Source organism: Anabrus simplex, chromosome 2 (assembly GCF_040414725.1).
Source record: "Anabrus simplex isolate iqAnaSimp1 chromosome 2, ASM4041472v1, whole genome shotgun sequence".
Classification (NCBI taxonomy): domain Eukaryota; kingdom Metazoa; phylum Arthropoda; class Insecta; order Orthoptera; family Tettigoniidae; genus Anabrus; species Anabrus simplex.
The window spans coordinates 929,304,125-929,322,513 of NC_090266.1; the positions used below are offsets into that span (position 1 = coordinate 929,304,125).

Below are 18,389 nucleotides of genomic sequence, written 5' to 3' on the forward strand. Positions count from 1 at the left end.
AGACAAGGAAGAGGGAAGGAAGCAGCCATGGCGTTAAGTTAGGTACCATCCCGGCATTTGCCTGGAGGAGAAGTGGGAAACCACGGAAAACCACTTCCAGGGTGGCTGAGGTGGGAATCGAGCCCACCTCTACTCAGTTGATCTCCCGAGGCTGAGTAGACCCCGTTCCAGCCCTCGTACCATTTTTCAAATTTCGTGGCAGAGCCGGGAATCGAACCCCGGCCTCCGGGGTGGCAGCTAATCACACTAACCACTACACCACAGAGGAGGACAAGATTTAGGAACTACGTGCTGTTTTTGGTTGTTTTGTACTCGTACCTCGTACCTGTGACTGGCGGAGGGTCCAGCACGTGACCACGATTTATTGAATTTAATGTTTCGTCATGACCACGAAAAGCTAGTTCTTGCTTACTTAAATAGAGCACTGCATCAATTCCCAACTGAAGGAAAAGCCTATTTAAATGTACATTTTCACTGAACTGTACAATTACAATATACAGTCTGGCATTTCCCTTCAGGACATCAGAGATCGTATTTTGGTTTGTTTCCAATGTCTTGAAATCTAGCTGCCGTATTTTATGTTCTGCAGAGTCTGAGTGCGTAGGTATGTAAAGAACGTGTTATGTTCAAAAGGGCTGAAAATCCTTCTTTATTCTAAACGTTATTTTTATTGATAAAAGGCAAGCAGGCCCAACAAAACAACTTCTGTAGAGCTGGAGAGGAGCACAACCATGGAAATTCCTTAAACCACGGTCGTTTGAAACTAAGATTGTAAGATATACCAGAATGTTTCACTTCTTTTGTAGCGCAAATTTGCAGTGATTCAGTAGGGCGATCAAAACGTAGAACTTCATTCTGATCTTCGTTTCTCCAACGTGAAAATGGTGTTTCTAATAAAATACACTATGTCATAAACAGGATACATGTTTAAATAAAACAGCACAACACTACGAATGAACCACGAGGCGTAAGTACTCGTACTTCACACAGGATGACGCAGCGAAGACAAAATATTCCGATCTTCCCGCAACTTCACTTGTACATTTCGCAGTGAGTTGAGTACGCGGGTGACGTCACGGTTGTCATGGCAACCGCCAAGGCCAAGCGGCACTTGGGAGGTAAAGCCAGCTGCTGAATCTCTCGCCTTCACACAAGCTCATGCGCCGTACTGTGGGTGGCCAACAGCCGGCGCTTTCGTGAGTTTCCCTGGTTCTCATCAAGTAATGCGAACTCTTGGTGCTCCAAACGCCGTACAAAAAACATTTTCTTTCCGTAAAACCAACAAATGTCATAAGAAAAGTAAATTTAAAAAAAATAATTCTGGTAAAAATAAATGGTGAAGTGGCACTTCACCTACTTCGCCTGAAAAGCCGCCCCTGCTGTGTACTGCTCAAGGATTTGGATAACGAATGACAGGAATAATTAAGTTTGCTCCTAGTGTGCAGAAGGAAAAAAGTTTTTTTGTTTCTTTTAATTTTTCTGCTGTGAACGACTTTATTTTCTCGTCTTACATTTTAATTTGTTTAGATGCAACTTATCAACGTTCTGTTTGCGGAATTATCCTAAATTTGTTCTAATATTTTTGTTTAAAAAACGATAAGAAGTTTGTGTATCTCGTTTAGTATGTAAGTAGAGTTTGATATTGTCAATAAAAGAAAGCTGCACAGCACCCGGCGTGGAGCGCACGCCTAGTTACCTAGTTGTGAGGGGAGTTGAATGATTACCTATTCTTTGGCTGAAGTCTTTTTCAATTCACTGTATTTGATTGTAGATAATATTATTAAAGTAATTTATTTTTCAAATAGACAATGTGCTGCAGCAGTTCAGCACATATGGTACGGCCGCCCCTGCTGCTCACTATACTGTACTTATCCTTCTTGACCCCAGTAGCACCTTTGACACTATAGTAATTCCGACAATGATAAAGAAAATGGCACTGCTAAATTTCGACCTGGCTGTGCTTAAGGTTTTTATTTTTAGTTCTTATTTGAGTAACCGTCAACAGTGTGTAACAGTAAACGACAAGGCCTGTAAATGGAAAATGAAATTTAGTGTTGCCTCACGGCAGTATTCTAGGCCCCTACTTTTCTTTATTTACATCAATGACATACCATCTGTGACAGGAAATAACACACACCACCTCCATGCTGACGATCTTCAAATATATCGACACTGCAAGATAAGATATTAACAATGACCTCCGACGATTCAATATATAAGCACAATGAAACTCTTTTATACTAAACTGCACAAAATCGCAGGCAATCATAATTGGATCACGAAAATTACTGAACTGCCCAAACAATGTCGCAATTCCGCCTACCCTACTGAATGGTAACATTATTCCCTAAAGTAAAACGGTTAAAAATCTTGGCATAAAGATGAATAAAACACTTGATTGGTCTAATCACACGAAAGAAATACGTAACAAGTTTTTTGGAGTGCTTCACCCTCTTAACGGCAGAGGGATGTATTTCCATTTGAGCTACAAGCCAAACTAATACAGACATTCATTTTCCCTATTCTTGATTATTGTAACGTTGTTTTAGTTGACATGACGAGAGAAGAAACACTTACATTTCAAAGAGCACTGAATTCCTGCCTGCGATTTATTTACAATATCGTGTACGATGTTCATATCACCCCATACTATCAGACTGTCTCATGGTTGATTTCTGAAAAACGTCGACAGCTACACACTTTTACGATGCTGTTTAGAGTGTTAGGTGAAAGTCAGCCACTGTATATTTCTTATAAATTCACCTTTCTGTCATTATTTCACAACTTAAATACACGTTGTAGGTTCATTTTTTCTATTCCACTGAACCGCACAAATAAAATTAATAGCTCATTTGTGGTGATTGTTGCCAGATTATGGAATTCCCTGCCAGCTCACGTCAGAGAAACTAGCTTTTCCTTTATCACGATTTAAGGTCACCTGCCGAAACTACCTGCTGAGGACAGCTGACTGAATGGTTGAAGTATAAATGTGTGAGCCTGAGGATTAGTAATTTTCAAGATTTTTTCATATTAATTATTTTTAATATTCATTTAGTTAGTAATTTATTTAAATTTATTTTCAATTCTATTAATTTATGTAGTTTTAACTATTTTAACTATCTCAGTATTTTGCCATTAATGCTTTCACAAATGTTTACTCCTAGGCAAAGTTTGCATATCAGATTCATGTTTACATTATTTTCAGGATAACTACTTCAAAATGAGATGGGTAGAGGGAATCACAACAGAAGAGATACTGAATCAAATTGGTGAGAGATCAGTTTGGCTAAATTTGACAAGAAGAGATAGAATGATAGAACACATCATAAGGTGACACTCTGGAGATAAAAATTGATATTTTGGTGAAATATTTTTTATGACTGAAATTGAAAAGGATCGAGTTTCTTTTTTCTTGTCATGAAGTTATTCCACTGAATTCAAACAATTTTTCTCCCATAATATTTTGCCAAATGTAACAAAATTTGTAGGTATATGTATCACAGTATATTAAGAAACCTGCATATGGAATTTGAGTGCAGAATTTTTCAAGTAGTAGGGATTTTTAAGTCCAAATTTTTAGAACTTAAAAATTGCACAACTTTAGCACGATATAAATCCTTATATTAAAATTATGTATAGAAAAACTGATATGTACAGTAGTGCTTTTAAAAGAAGTATTATGTACCTAATTACAAATTTACAATAATATGTTAATTAAATTTCATGAAAAAATTGGAATTAAAAATTTCAACAAAATTTATTAATTGTATATGAAAGAAATGTTCGTGATATCTCTACTTTTATGTAAGTGACATTCCCACAAAGTTTTGTGAAAATCCATGCATTAGGTAAAAATATCTGTTTATCTCTGGAGTGTCGCCTTAAGACACCCAGGACTTGTTAAGTTGGTTTTTGAGAGAAGTGCAGGTAGTAAGAACGGTAGGGGTAGATCAAGGAATATGAAAAGCAGATTAGAACTGATGTAAGATATAGTAGTTCCGTAGAAATGAAAAGTTTAGCACAGGATAGGGTGGCATGTAGGGCTGCATCAGACCCATCTGTGACTCATGACTCAAACAACAGCAATTCAAATAGGGGAATAGAAATCCTTCATTCATTCGCAATCTCATGTTTATTCGTTCCGCTCTAGACCACGCAGTACATGATTATCTAATCCTCGACCAGTAAGCACAAGAAGCTGTGAGTAAATGAATGACTGCGCTCGAATCCTTTGCATTATATCCTTGGCATAACGCCTTGTATATTGATTGCTAGAATGTAACAATTGCAATTTAGTTTCATGAAGTAAATTGGAGTAAAAATTACATTTTGTGAAAAGTAATCATTCAATCACTTCCCGACTGTGGCAACAGGTAGCTCAGAGACAATCAAGGATTAAATTCTGGTCATTCCATGTGACTTTTGCAAATTGTCACTTCTCTGATGCATGTATAAAACTGCAGATTTGTTCCATATGCTCATAAGATTCTGTTTCATAAAACTGTAATTCCCCTTGTTTTGCTGTTACCAGCTTACACACATCTTAAGCTCTAAAGAATAAAAGTAAATCAAAATGAACTAACCATACTGGTCGTATCATACAGCCAAAACATTTTTGGTATTAATATTAAATCATTTATCTGTGGTAACAAGGATTGATCACTTGAATCAAAATAATGATTATATGTAGTATAATATCCCAGAGCTCTTTTCCTTATTCAACCTTTTCATGGAGGTTATCCATATAAAACTACGTCTTGTGATGGCTTAAAAATCACCATATTAATTCCTGTAAAATTCCAAAAATGATCTCCCCCACAACCAGAGGAAGATGTATAGACATTGCTTGGAGTGGGATTTTTTTAAAATGGCAGGAGGATAATCTGTTTCCCAGCTGCAACATAATATTCACTCAAGTATACACAACTGTGTTGAATTATAGCATTTGCATGTAGTCATAGTTAACAAATTATCCATGTGTCGAGAAAAGATGAACTGCATCTAATATACTCGTAACCAGGGCTCGGATTTTTTGACCTAAAAGTGCTGCTCTTTATCACCGACACTGTTCAACATCTATCTCGAAGAAATAATCAATGAAAGTTTTAATGGAAATAGTGGAGTTTGTGTTGGAGGTAGGAGAGTAGAATGTATACGATTTGCAGATGATATGGTTGTGATGGGAGAAAGCGAACGTGAAATGATACAAATGTTAGATAAACTCAGCATGAAACTAGAAGAATATGGAATGAGAATTAATAAGAAGAAGACCAAAAGTATGATAATTGGAGGAAAAGGTAGAACTTGTCATATTAGTATAGGAGGAGAAGAAATAGAGCAAGTCAGTAACTTCAAGTATTTGGGAAGTATGATCAGAGATGATATGTATTGCACAACAGAAATTAAGAAAAGAATTGCCAGAGCAAAAGAAGGCTTTAGGAAAAAATCAAAATTATTTTGTGGACCACTAAACAAAGATTTGAGGAAAAGACTTGCTAAGTGTTACATTTGGAGCATAGCGCTGTATGGAGCAGAGACTTGGACATTGAGAAAGAAAGATGAGAGAAGATTGGAGGCACTAGAGATGTGGGTATGGAGGAGAATAGAACGAGTGAAATGGGAAGACCGGGTAAGGAATGAGGAGGTATTACGAAGAGTTGGAGAAGAACGAAGTATGTTACCAACCATTATAAGGAGAAAAATGAACTGGATCGGACATTGTTTGAGGAGGGACTGTTTACTGAAAGAAGGAATAGAAGGAATGGTGAAAGGCAAACGAGGAAGAGGAAGGAAAAAATATCAAATGTTGGACAATATCCAAGGAAATAAATATTCGGACATGAAAAACTTGGCGCAGGACAGGCAACAGTGGAAGAGGTTCATCCCATGACAAGACCTGCCATAAGGCAGAATACCTAGATAGATAGTGCTAAAAAAGACCTATAAAATTACCTCAAAATTCTCAAAAAATGACCTAAAATGCCAACTGTTTACTGTTAAACACTAAATTATATAAATTTCATTCCTTTGTTTTGGAATCTTTGTTTTCGATAGAAACAAAATGTGAGAAGATTTATAGGTCGTAACTCTTTTGACACCATATAGTTCTGTAAAGAGAAATGATCTGAAAAGGAAAATAACTTCCTTATAAAGATAATTATCCTCCAAACTTCCAAAATATTCAAGTTAACTTTATAGTCCATAGATAGATTAATTAATTAATGGTGTATGGCCTCTGGAGAGGCCTGGTGCAGGTCTTTTTCTTGTAGACGGCCTGTTAGGCGACCTACATGTCTGTGAAGATGAGGGCCCTACTTAGGATGATTTCTAATGTTGAATACGCCACACACACCCAGCCCTCGAGCCATTGGAATTAACCAATTAAGGTTAAAATCCCCGACCCTTCCGGGAATTGAACCCGGGACCCTCTGAACTGAAGGCCATTACGCTGACCATTCAGCCAACGAGTCGAACCATAGATGGATAAACTGGTTGGATGACATAAAAGATGGATAAATACTTAAAGATCACCAATAAGAAAAAACAAACAATAAAAAATTATGAAATAATTACATGAAGGCAAGAAAGACCTAAAAATAAAATCGGCGGCTGTAACTCGTTCGGAGTATATATAATTAAAAATAAAATATAAGAATGACAAAAAATGACACATTCACATTTCAGTAGTCTAGGGGCATTGAACAGGATTTGTATGTAAGTTACCAATATCTATGATGCACCAATTAAAAGGTGACATGTCATCAAAATTCAAGCACTGTTCATAAGAAATACACTTGCCAAAATACAGAAGCTAATCTGCCATTTGCCTTGAAAAGAAATTAATTTTGTAAGCTGGCTTCAGTATTATTTTCTCCTAGTGCTTAAAGCAAAGGGAAGGGAGAGTATAAAGTCGTATCACCAAGCAGCATGATGAGACACACACACAATGGTGATGTGTTCATCAGAGTTTGACATTTAGAAATGGATTTGCTATGAGTTTGGTGGTTTTATTAAATATATATTCTTGCTGACTATCCAGCATCCATCAGAATAAAATCTTTCAATATAAGTCTTGAAAGAAGCAAATTATGTTAAAATGTTCTGGGATGGTACAATTGCTCTAAAAAGAAAAAATGTAACAGGATGGTTGAGTGTATTTTAAGAAGTAGCAGGATGGCCATCCTAGCCAACCTTAAGCACTGCTTACAAGTAAAGGAGGAACATACTTTGGTCCGTATTGAAAACTAATGTTTGATCAGGTGATAGATTGTGGTATGTTTCAAGCTGTCACAGGAGAGATGGCATGGAATGACATTGGTAGACGAATAAGCTTGTACGGAGCTTTTAAAAGTAGGAAAGATCACAATATGAAAATTAAGTTTGAATTCAAGAGGAGAGATTGGGGGCAAATATTCATTACCAGGCAAATTGGCTGTAGGGGCGTGCAGCTGTGAGCTTGCATCCGGGAGATGGTGAATTCGAATCCCACAGCTGCTTCCTTCCAACTCCTAGGCCTTTCCTATCCCATCGTCACCATAAGGCCTATCTGCGTCAGTGCGATGTAAAGCCACTAGCAAAAAAAAAAATCATTTATAGGACGAGAAGTAAGGAATTGGAATAAATTATGAAGGGAAATATTCGATAAATTTACAAATTCTTTGGAACATTTAGAAAAAGCTAGGTAAACAGTTGATAGGGAATCTGCCACTGGGCGACAGTCCTAAATGCAGATCATTGATTGATTGGTTGATTGGCCACTACTTAGAGATATGTTATTGTATAGGCTTTTGGGCTTGTGCCGTGTCAAGAAAACAAGGTGAAATTCTTAAAGTTTCGCAGAAAACTGTGCTCTGCGTCCTCAGAAGAATTCTTGACTGTCCCCGAGAAAGGCTTGTTAAACAATGACACTTTTGAATTTGTAACGTCATAATAGAAGAAGAAGTGGAAATGGTACGTTTATTCACCACCAGATGGCCCCCAGAACGTGGCACAACGCTGGCGTTCGAAGCGGAAGCTAAGCGGTTCACATAACGTGTTTGCGTAACATATGACAGGTGTAAGATATAGACATAAGCCTGGAATGAAACCTCTGGCGACGAGGAACGTACGAATTTGGAAAAACACCGAGACGAAATAACAATTGTGAAAGGGGCAGGGAAGGGAACTACTTACGTAAATTCTTAATGGCTGGCAACCAGGTATTACTTAATTGATAGCCGGTGCCCCTGTTGAAATTGTTAGGATTTCTACGTATTTCCACAGCTTCCCGTATAATCCTGGGCCTGTAGTGTCTAGTGTGGGTATGAGCTCGAGAATCTTGGAACATGACATCATCCAAGATCCAGTATCCAAGATACTCGAGAATAATAATAATAATAATAATAATAATAATAATAATAATAATAATAATAATAATAATAATAATAATAATAATAATAATAATAATAATAATAATAATGTTATTTGCTTTATGTCCCACTAACTACTTTTATGGTCTTCAGAGACGCCGAGGTGCCGGAATTTAGTCCCGCAGGAGTTCTTTTACGTGCCAGTAAATCTACCGACAAGAGGCTGTCGTATTTGAGCATCTTCAAATACCACCGGACTGAGCCAGGATCGAAGCTGCCAAGTTGGGGTTAGAAGGCCAGCGCCTTAACCGCCTGAGCCACTCAGCCCGGCACCCACACTAGACACTACAGGTCCAGGATTATACGGGAAGCTGTGGAAATACGTAGAAATCCTAACAATCTCAACAGGGACACCGGCTATCAATTAAGTAATACCTGGTTGCCAGCCATTAAGAATTTACGTAAGTAGTTCCCTTCCCTGCCCCTTCACTTTTGTTATTTCGTCTCGGCGTTTTTCCAAATCCGTACGTTCCTCGTCGCCAGATGTTTCATTCCAGGCTTATGTCTATGTCTTACACCTGTCATATGTTACGCAAACACGTTATGCGAACCGCTTAGTCTGACTGTGATAGTTCGGTCAGCTTCCGCTTCGAACGCTAGCGTTGTGCCACGTCCTGGGAGCCATCGGGTGGTGAATGAACGTACCATTTCCATTTCTACTTCTGTTATAACGTTCCAAATTCAAAATTGTCATTGTTTATGAAGCCTTTCTCGTGGACAGTCGAGAATTCTTTTGAGGACGCAGAGCACAGTTTTCTGCGAAACGTTAAGAATTTCACCTTTTTTTTTTTGACACGGCACAAGACCAAAAGCCTATACAATATCTCAGTACTTTATTAAAGATTCTGATTAGTATATGGTTAAGTGTACGAGGGGGCCTGGAGCCCTAACTTCGCCACTGTACAGAAGGCACTAATAAATAAATAAATAAATAAATAAATAAATATAGAATGGAAAGCGTATGGGTATAGATATTTTGTTAGTTGGTAAAGAAAAATACACGTCACAACATATGCTAGGTAGGGTTTACCTTGTCCTATTAGTTTCCCTCGCGGATAGGGCCACGCAGCTGTGAGCTCGCATCCGGGAGATAGTGGATTCGAACCCCACTGTCGGCAGCCCTGAAAATGGTTTCCCCACTTTCACACCAAGCAAATGCTGGGGCTGTACCTTAATTAAGGCCACGGCCGCTTCCTTCCCACTCCTATGCCTTTCCTATCCCACCGTCACCATAAGACGCATCTGTGTCGGTGCGACGTAAAGCGAATTGTTAATTACTTTCCCTCGCAAGCCTAGGATACAGGACACAGCAGTACAAAGTTACAGTCTTGTGACGCTGATATTCGTATGTATAATATTTATTAACGTGCCAGAAACCAACGACACGGTGCTGTTGCCATTCACCATTTCAACACCGTTTTAAGGCCCATCGACCCAAGCCGGGATTTGAACCTGCAAACTCGGACTCAGAGGGACAGCGGCTCAACCAACTGAGCCACATGAAAATGAGGATTTTGTGATAATTGTTATAAATAGATGCAGTTAGTATTTTTACAAAAGTTTTTTGAGGAGCATTTATTAAGGCGTACGTTTTCCAACTGTCCTAAATCCACGAGGCCGGACAGAAGAACTACCTGGAAGCTAAAGAGCCTTTCGCGGGTGTCGCTTCCTTCTCTGTTCACTTTTCCAAAACAAACTCCATGGCGTAACAGCCCCGAAGGCGCGAAGGGCCATCGTCTACCAAGCGACTGCTGTTCAGCCTGTAGGCCTGCAGATTACGAGGTGTCGTGTGGTCAGCATGACGAATCATCTCCGCCGTTATTCTTGGCTTTCTAGACCGGGACCGCCATCTCACTGTCAAAAAGCTCCTCAATTAAAAACACGTGGGCTGAGTGTATCTCGAACCAGCCCTCAGATCCAGGTAAAAATCCCTGACCTGGCCGGGAATTGAACCCGGGGCCTCCGGTAAGAGGCAGGCAAACTACCCCTACACCGCGGGGCCGGCTGGTTACTTTTAGGTCTCCTCATTTTAGAATTTGGTTTAAGGCATCCTGCATTCGATTCCCGGCACTGACAAGGGTTAAGAAAGGCATGGGATGGGGAAGATACAGCCTTGTTTTTGGCTCCAGTAGAGTTCGCCTTGAGTCTCCCGTAATCGAAATATCTACGACCTGGAAGATAGTCACCTTCATGGGGTGTCGTACCAAAGTAGTTCCTTTTTTTAAGAAGACAAATTAAATGAAGATTCTACTTCCTCGCAAACGAAGAACGTAATTATCAATTTTACGAACAATTTCAATAATCCTGCCGGTTTATGTGAGTACAGAAGCTATGATTGTACAAAGGGGGGTAGCAGCCTTTCGGTAGTTGCAAGGGCGGCAGTCTAGATGATTGACTGATACGGCCTTGTAATAATACTCAACATGGCTTAGCTGTGTTGATACTGCTACACGGCTGAAAGCAACGGGAAACTACAGCCGTACCTAACTCCCGAGGACATGCAGCTCTCTCTGTATGAATGATGTACTGATGATGGCTTCCTCCCGGGTAAAATATTCCGGAGGTAAACTAGTCCCCCATTCGGATCTCCGGGTGGGGACTACACGAGAGGGGGCGATCATCAGGAAGATGGATACTGACATTCTGCGAGTCGGAGCGTGGAATGTTAGAAGTTTGAATCGTTGTGGTAGGTTAGAAAATCTGAAAAGGGAAATGGATAGGCTAAAGTTAGATGTAGTTGGTATAAGTGAAGTACGTTGGCAGGAAGAAAAAGATTTTTGGTCAGGCGACTACCGAATTATCAACACAAAATCAAACAGGGGAAATGCAGGAGTTGGTTTAATCATGAATAAGAAAATAGGGCAGCGGGTAAGCTACTACGACCAGCATAGTGAAAGAATTATTGTCGTCAAGATAGACACCAAACCAATGCCCACCACAATAGTGCAGATCTATATGCCTACTAGTTCAGCGGATGATGAAGAAATCGAAAGAATATATGAGGAGATAGAAGATTTAATACAATATGTAAAAGGTGATGAGAATCTAATTGTGATGGGAGACTGGAATGCAGTGGTAGGCCAAGGAAGAGAAGGTAGTACAGTAGGAGAATTTGGATTGGGACAAAGGAACGAAAGAGGAAGTCGGCTGGTTGAATTCTGCACTGATCATAATTTAGTCCTTGCCAATACTTGGTTCAAACACCACAAACGACGGCTGTATACGTGGACGAGACCGGGAGACACTGGAAGGTATCAAATAGACTTCATTATGATTAGGCAGAGATTCAGAAACCAGGTGTTGGATTGCAAAACTTTCCCAGGAGCAGACGTGGACTCTGACCACAACTTGTTGGTCATGAAATGCCATCTGAAGTTGAAGAAATTGAAGAAAGGAAAGAATGCAAAAAGATGGGATCTAGACAAGTTGAAAGAAAAGTGTGTGAGGGATTGTTTCAAGGAACATGTTGCACAAGGACTAAATGAAAAGGCTGAAGGAAACACTATAGAAGATGAGTGGAGAGTCATGAAAAATGAAGTCAGTAGGGCTGCTGAAGAAATGTTAGGAAGGAAGAAAAGATCAACTAAGAATCAGTGGATAACTCAGGAGATACTAAACCTGATTGATGAACGACGAAAATACAAGAATGCTAGAAATGAAGAGGGCAGAAAAGGATACAGGCGATTAAAGAATCAAGTGGATAGAAAGTGCAAGGTAGCTAAGGAAGAATGGCTGAAGGAGAAGTGCAAGGATGTCGAAGGCTGTATGGTCCTGGGAAAGGTAGATGCTGCATACAGGAAAATCAAGGAAACCTTTGGAGAAAGGAAATCTAGGTGTATGAATATTAAGAGCTCAGATGGAAAGCCACTTCTAGAGAAAGAAGACAAAGCAGAAAGATGGCAGGAGCATATCCAACAGTTGTATCAAGGTAAAGATGTAGATAATTTGGTTCTGGAACATGAGGATGCTGTTGATGCTGATGAAATGGGAGACCCAATTTTGAGGTCAGAGTTTGACAGAGCTGTGAGCGACCTCAATAGGAACAAGGCACCTGGAATTGATGGCATTCCCTCTGAATTACTGACTGTCTTAGGAGAAACCAGCATGGCAAGGTTATTTCATTTAGTGTGCAAGATGTATGAGACAGGAGAAGTCCCATCCGATTTTCGGCAGAATGTTGTTATACCTATTCCCAAGAAAGCCGGTGCTGACAGGTGTGAAAACTACCGCACTATTAGTTTAGTATGTCATGTCTGCAAAATTTTAACACGTATTATTTACAGAAGAATGGAAAAACAAGTTGAAGCTGAGTTGGGAGAAGATCAATTTGGTTTCAGAAGAAATGTAGGAACACGTGAAGCAATCCTGACTTTACGTTTGATCTTAGAGGATCGAATCAAGAAGGACAAGCCCACGTACATGGCATTCGTAGATCTAGAAAAGGCATTCGATAATGTTGATTGGACCAAGTTATTTATGATTCTGAAGATGATAGGGATCAGATACCGAGAACGAAGAATTATCTACAATCTGTATAAAAATCAGTCTGCAGTGATAAGAATCGAGGGCTTTGAAAAAGAAGCAGCAATCCAGAAGGGAGTGAGGCAAGGCTGCAGTTTGTCCCCCCTCCTTTTCAACGTTTACATAGAACAGGCAGTAAAGGAAATCAAAGAGAAATTTGGAAAGGGAATCACACTCCAAGGAGAGGAAATCAAAACCTTGAGATTTGCCGATGATATTGTTATTTTATCTGAGACTGCAGAAGATCTCGAGAAGTTGCTGAATGGTATGGATGAAGTCTTGGGTAAGGAGTACAAGATGAAAATAAATAAGTCCAAAACAAAAGTAATGGAGTGCAGTCGAACGAAGGCAGGTGATGCAGGAAATATTAGATTAGGAAAGGAAGTCTTAAAGGAAGTAGATGAATATTGTTACTTAGGTAGTAAAATAACTAACGATGGCAGAAGTAAGGAGGACATAAAATGCAGACTAGCACAAGCAAGGAAGAGCTTTCTTAAGAAAAGAAATTTGCTCACTTCAAACATTGATATCGGAATTAGAAAGATGTTTTTGAAGACTTTCGTGTGGAGCGTGGCATTGTATGGAAGTGAAACATGGACGATAACTAGCTCAGAAAGAAAGAGAATAGAAGCTTTTGAAATGTGGTGTTACAGAAGAATGCTGAAGGTGAGATGGATAGACCGAATCACGAATGAAGAGATACTGAATCGAATTGGTGAGAGGAGATCGATTTGGCTAAATTTGACGAGAAGAAGAGATAGAATGATAGGACACATCTTAAGACACCCAGGACTTGTTCAGTTTGTTCTTGAAGGAAGTGTAGGTGGTAAGAACGGTAGGGGTAGACCAAGGTATGAATATGACAAGCAGATTAGAGCAGATGTAGGATGCAATAGTTACGTAGAAATGAAAAGGTTAGCTCAGGATAGGGTGGCATGGAGAGTTGCATCAAACCAGTCTATGGACTGATGACTCAAACAACAACAATAATCAAAACCATCAATATCTACTGAAGATCCGTCACCGCATTCAGTAGGACCGGCTTTCTTTTCATATCCACCGGGCGAGTTGGCCGTGCGGTTAGGGGCGCACAGCTGTGTGCTTTTATCCGGGAGAGAGTGGGTTCAAACCCTACTGTCGGTAGCCCTAAAGATGGTTTTCCGTGGTTTCCCATTTTCACACCAGGCAAATGCTGGGGCTGTACCTTAATTAAGGCCACGGCTGCTTCCTTCCCACTCTTAGCCCTTTCCTTTCCCATCGTCGCCATAAGACCTACGGTGCGACGTAAAGCTAATTCTAAATAAAAAAATCTTGTCACAACTCCTTCCAAGGAAAAGTTATATCCACGCTACTGGCATGGACTGAAATTATTTTGTGGGTACGCCACTGCATCCACTCACCATTTAAGGTACAAGGTAAGCCCGAAGAATGGTTGGATACTCGAAATACACCACCATAAATGATGCGGTTATGGCTCAAAAGTACGGGACGGGATCTAGTGTTTTAAGTAGAATCCGTGTCAATAGAACGTGACTTCGCATTTTAAAAATGTTTCATGCATCGACTGCGATTCAAGCCTGGGCCGTCCTGATGAGAATATAGAACAATTGGAACTCAGTTATCACGCCAAAAACCAAACCCCACGGCACTTAATGCCCTTGAAAGGGCCTTGGCCTCTCCAGCGACCGCTGCTCAGCCCGAAGGCCTGCAGATAACGAAGGGGCGTGTGGTCAGCACGACGCATCCTCTCGGCCGTTATTCTGGGCTTTCGAGACCGGGGCCGCTATTTCACCGTCAGATAGCTCCTCACTTCTAATCACGTAGGATGAGTGGACCTCGAACCAGTCCACAGGTGGAGAGAAAAATCCCTGGCCTGGCCGGGAATCGAACCCGGGGCCTCCGGGCGAGAGGCAGGCACGCTACCTCTACACTACGGGGCCGGCTAGTTATCACGCCCGCCAAGTACAAAATAGTTACCCGCACTTATGATGGTGCCATTTGAGGTTCTAATCAGTCCCCGGGCATTTGACAAAATATATAGGCCTACCTATCGAACTTAGGCACGCATCCGCGATTGTCTTGCTACTGTTCGAATTAAAATAAAAATTTTTTTTTCATAACTTACCGAGGATGCACATAGTTGTGGTTTCTCAGTGACGAAACGGTCCCTCTTCAAAGAAGTTACTTATATGGCACCAAATGAGGAACTAACGTGCAGCTCACAATCTTGCCACAGTCTTCCCAACGCTGCAACTTGAACACAGCACATCTCTCAACCACGGTACAACCTGAGGATACCTAGGACATTGTTGTTTCCTGGAACCGATGTGCAAAAGCTGACACGATGTTGTAAGCTTGCAACTGTATCTGGCCGTGGCCCCAGTTATCTCGGTGGTCACGTTCCGGTCCCCTACTGAGTAATCCCTTGTTAATTGCCCCTTTCCTCATGTCTTGACATTTGTCAACACACAGTTACATTCTCAATACTGAGGCCTCTACAGAGAAATATCCCCGCGCATCACAATCCTGAGTGTTTTTCTTTCATTCAAGCAGTACAAATATGGAGAATTATGTACGGCCCTAGTGAGCCTTGCTAGTATATTTTCGTCGCTACGGTACGTTAAGTTAACATTTCGGCGTAAGTTTTTAAGTTGTTCGTACCGTACGTAAAACAATGGCTGATCCTCGCTCTAGTTTCAGGAAACATTTTGGTGGGGGGGGGGGGCGGCGGCCCCCTGCCCCCCCCCCCCCCCCCTGGCTACGCCAGTGACATATGGCGATGAGGAACGTACGAATTTAGAAAACACCCAGACGAAATAACAACAGTGAAGGGGCAAGGAAGGGAACTACCTACGTAAATCCTTAATGGCTGGCAACCAAGTATTACTCAATTGATAGCCAGTGTCCCTGTTGAAATTGTTGGGATTTCTACGTATTCCCACAGCTTCCCGTATAATCCTGAACCTGTAGTGTCTAATGTGGGTAAGAGCTCGAGCATCTTGGAACACGACATCATAACCCGACGACAGAGCGTGCCAGCCAGGCAAATTAGCAATAGCTGGGATTACCCTACTTAAAACTTTATCAACTGTGGATCTCGTAGTCGGTAGTCGTATGTTTGTTCACACTCACAGTCACACTCTTGGTTTTGGATGAGCCCACACCGAACTCCGTCAATCGTTTCTTAACCAGTGTCAAGTGTGGTGTAACGCCAAACATGTAACCACCAATCACTAGGCCTACTGGTCTGCAATTAGGGCAGTCACCCAGATGGCGGATACCCTGTCTGGTGTTTTCCTAGCCTTTTCTTAAATTATTGCAAAGAAATTGGAAATTTATTGAACATCTCCCTAGGTAAGTTATTCCAATCCCTAACTCCCCTTCCTATAAACGATCATTTGCCCCAATTTAAAAATCAACGACTGAAATTGCTATTATCAGTTTTCATCCTCTATTTCAGTATCGGACATTCATATTTGTTTTTGAAGTTCACTCATAGTTAAAAATCTGCGTCCCTTCTGGGGATCGAACCCACGACCTTTGGATTAGAAGTCCAACGCGCTATCCCCTGCGCCAACGAGACCTAGCAATGACTGCCTAGTTGTTAATCTTATGGATATGCTAATGCGATTTCGTCAAACTCATGAATAATATTGCGGTGTAGGTACTTACAAATTATTTCGCGTGACAGTGCAATGTTTCAGTTTATTGTTGGTTAGATTACTATGTATTAATTAAGTATATATTATTTTATTTCGCGTTTGTTTTGAATGTTAAATAAGTAAAGATTGCGGATAACTGCCGATTCCTGAAATAAAGCAAGTCGTTCGACACCCAAAAAATTAAAACTTACTGTTAAAACACCCAGAAGGAAACTGAAGTACAGGCAGTCGTGGGAGAGTATAGACAGTATAGGCTCCGTGCCTATAGCAATTCGCTGCTGCGGGTGGAAATTACGAGGCTCTACGGCCGACTGGATCCCTCCTTATACCGGCCTCTATTTTCCTCCAGACCGACGTCTCTCTCGTCGACCTCGATTTTCCTGTATTATTTATTTATACCGGCCTTGACAATCGCTTGTGAAGCCCAGCATAAAGCTGTAATTGGAAAGTTTCACCATAATGCAGCTGGAGCACTGACCTCCTACTCATTGACAGGAAGCTGTGTACCGCAAAGTGCCGCATTTCCAGTTTTATTTACATTGTTTTGCTGTGGTAAATATCGGCAATGTGTTCGCAACAAGGTGCTTATAGGCTTGATAATTTGAGCTGATAGTTATGCGCTAGTGAGTTTAATTTTTTATTGTGTAGTGTGGTGATTATATTTTTCAAATTGTTTTTACAACTCTTGGAATTTGTGACATAATTGTGCGCCTTTTTGTACTTCGAGCAGAAATTTTCTGCAAACAAGAACAAATGTAATGAGTGGCTCAAAGTGTTTTCTCGCTGTAACTTCGTCCTAAACAAGAATTTTAATTTATGTGCTAATTCGTTCTTTTTTTAATGGTGTAGTGATTTGCTTTTCTTTAACTGTGTTTGGAAATATTCGAATATGTATTGCTGTGTGCCTTTTTGTATTTCGAACAGGAAAAAAAGAGCAAAGGGACACTATAATTTCACGAATACTCTGTAGACCAGGACAAAACTACGGAGTGGCTCAGAGTAGTTAGCACTTTCATCTTAGTTTTCCGTTTCTATTTCGGGTATTTATCTTCTTCCTTTCTTAATATGTTATTCATCCAGGGTTGGCTTTTCCCTCGGACTCAGCGAGGGATCCCACCTCTACCACCTCAAGAGTAGTGTCCTGGAGCGTGAGACTTTGGTTCGGGGATACAACTGGGACGGATGACCAGTACCTCGCCCGGGCGACTGCAACAGCTATGCTGAACAGTGGCCTTGTGTTGGGGATAGGAAGATTGGAAGGGATAGACAAGGAGGAGGGAAGGAAGCGGCCGTGGCATTAAGTTAGGTACCATCCCCGCATTTGCCCGGAGGAGAAGTGGGAAACTATGGAAAACTACTTCTAGGAGGGCTGAGGTGGGAATCGATCCCCCCTCTACTCAATTGACCTCCCAAGGCTGAGTGGACCCCGTTAGAGCCCTCGTACCATTTTTGATATTTCGTGACAGGGCCAGAAATCGAACCCGGACCTCCGGGGTGGCAGCTAATCACGCATTTTTTACCCCTAAATTTTCTTTCATTGAATAATCCTTTAGGCGGAGTCGTATTTGCCATATGACAGCAACACAACACATTTTTATCCAAGATAATCTGAACTTTAACATTTAAACACTGACAAGTAAGAATCATTACTGTTATGACGGTAAAGCCAAAGTATGAAGTGTTGTTACCTGAGCAATGAACAATTTACAATGTATTTACTCAAAATACTTTTCTCTCACTGAATTTTAACTTCAAATTCTTCTTCTTTTTCTTGCAATTTGTTTTACGTCGCACCGAC

At 40.7% G+C, this 18,389-nt stretch overlaps 1 non-coding gene across 1 annotated transcript; it reads right to left on the reverse strand.

Moving 5' to 3' along the window:
- Window positions 1-16,439: 16,439 nt before the first annotated feature.
- On the reverse strand, window positions 16,440-16,512 carry TRNAR-UCU (transfer RNA arginine (anticodon UCU)). The gene has a single exon. It is a non-coding gene; the product is annotated as a tRNA-Arg (tRNA).
- Window positions 16,513-18,389: the final 1,877 nt, after the last annotated feature.